This window comes from Coregonus clupeaformis, chromosome 33 (assembly GCF_020615455.1).
Source record: "Coregonus clupeaformis isolate EN_2021a chromosome 33, ASM2061545v1, whole genome shotgun sequence".
Lineage (NCBI taxonomy): Eukaryota > Metazoa > Chordata > Actinopteri > Salmoniformes > Salmonidae > Coregonus > Coregonus clupeaformis.
In genome coordinates, this window is record NC_059224.1 from 9,709,035 (window position 1) to 9,711,037 (window position 2,003).

A 2,003-nucleotide genomic window follows, 5' to 3' on the forward strand; every position below is an offset into this window, starting at 1 on the left:
TCCTCTCCTCTCCTCTCCTCTCCTCTCCTCTCCTCTCCTCTCCTCTCCTCTCCTCTGCTCTCCTCTCCTCTCCTCTCCTCTCCTCTCCTCCTATCCTCTCTTCCTCTCCTCTCTTCCTCTCCTCTCTTCCTATCCTCTCTTCCTTCCTCTCTTCCTCTCCTCTCTTCCTATCCTCTCTTCCTTCCCTCTCTTCCTCTCCTCTCTTCCTTCCCTCCCTTCCTCTCCTCTCTTCCTCTCCTCTCTTTCTCTCCTCTCTTTCTCTCCTCTCTTCCTCTCTGCTCTTCCTCTCCTCTCTTCCTCTCCTCTCCTCCTATCCTCTCTTCCTCTCCTCTCTTCCTCTCCTCACTTCCTATCCTCTCTTCCTATCCACTCTTCCTATCATCTCTTCCTCTCCTCTCCTCTCTTCTCCTCTCCTCTCCTCTCCTCTCCTCTCTCCTCTCCTCTCCTCTCCTCTCCTCTCCCTCTCCTCTCCTCTCCTCTCCTCTCCTCTCCTCTCCTCTCCTCTCCTCTCCTCCTATCCTATCTTCCTCTCCTCTCTTCCTCTCCTCTCTTCCTATCCTCTCTTCCTTCCTCTCTTCCTCTCCTCTCTTCCTCTCCTCTCTTCCTATCCTCTCTTCCTTTCCTCTCTTCCTCTCCTCTCTTCCTTCCCTCCTTCCTCTCTCTCTTCCTCTCCTCTCTTCCTCTCCTCTCTTTCTCTCCTCTCTTCCTCTCCGCTCTTCTCTCCTCTCTTCCTCTCCTCTCTTCCTCTCCTCTCTTCCTCTCCTCTCTTCCTCTCCTCTCTTCATATCCTCTCTTCCTCTCTTCTCTTCCTCTCTTCTCTTCATATCATCTCTTCCTCTCCTCTCTTCCTATCCTCTCTTCCTCTCCGCTCTTCTTCTCCTCTCATCGTCTCCGCTCTTCCTCTCCTCTCTTCCTCTCCACTCTTCCTCTCCTCTCTTCCTATCATATCTTCCTCTCGGCTCTTCCTCTCCTCTCTTCCTACCCTCTCTTACTATCCTCTCTTCATATCATCTCTTCCTCTCCTCTCTTCCTATCCTCTTTTCCTCTCCTCTCTTCATATCCTCTCTTCATATCCTCTCTTCCTCTCCGCTCTTCCTCTCCGCTCTTCCTCTCCTCTATTCCTCTCCTCTCTTCCTATCCTCTCTTCCTCTCCTCTCTTCCTCTCCTCTCTTCCTATCCTCTCTTCTTATCCACTCATTCTATCCTGTCTTCCTCTCCTCTCCTCTCTTCCTACGTTCCCTCTCTCTCCATCCTCTCTTCCTCTCCTCTCTTCCTTCCTCACTTCCTATCCTCTCTTCATCTCCTCTCCTCTCTTCCTCTCCTCTCCTCTCCTCTCTCCTCTCTCCTCTCCTTCCTCTCTTTCCTCTCTCTCCTCCTATCCTCTCTTCCTCTCCTCTCTTCCTCTCCTCTCTTCCTATCCTCTCTTCCTTCCTCTCTCTCTCCTCTCTTCCTATCCTCTCTTCCTTCCTCTTTCCTCTCCTCTCTTCCTTCCCTCCCTTCCTCTCCTCTCTTCCTCTCCTCTCTTTCTCTCCTCTCTTTCTCTCCTCTCTTCCTCTCTGCTCTTCCTCTCCTCTCTTCCTCTCCTCTCCTCCTATCTCCTTCCTCTCCTCTCTTCCTCTCCTCACTTCCTATCCTCTCTTCCTATCCACTCTTCCTATCATCTCTTCCTCTCCTCTCCTCTCTTCTCCTCTCCTCTCCTCTCCCCTCCTCTCCTCTCCTCTCCTCTCCTCTCCTCTCCTCTCCTCTCCTCTCCTCTCCTCTCCTCTCCTCTCCTCCTATCCTATCTTCCTCTCCTCTCTTCCTCTCCTCTCTTCCTATCCTCTCTTCCTTCCTCTCTTCCTCTCCTCTCTTCCTCTCCTCTCTTCCTATCCTCTCTTCCTTCCCTCTCTTCCTCTCCTCTCTTCCTTCCCTCCCTTCCTCTCCTCTCTTCCTCTCCTCTCTTTCTCTCCTCTCTTTCTCTCCTCTCTTCCTCTCCGCTCTTCCTCTCCTCTCTTCCTCTCCTC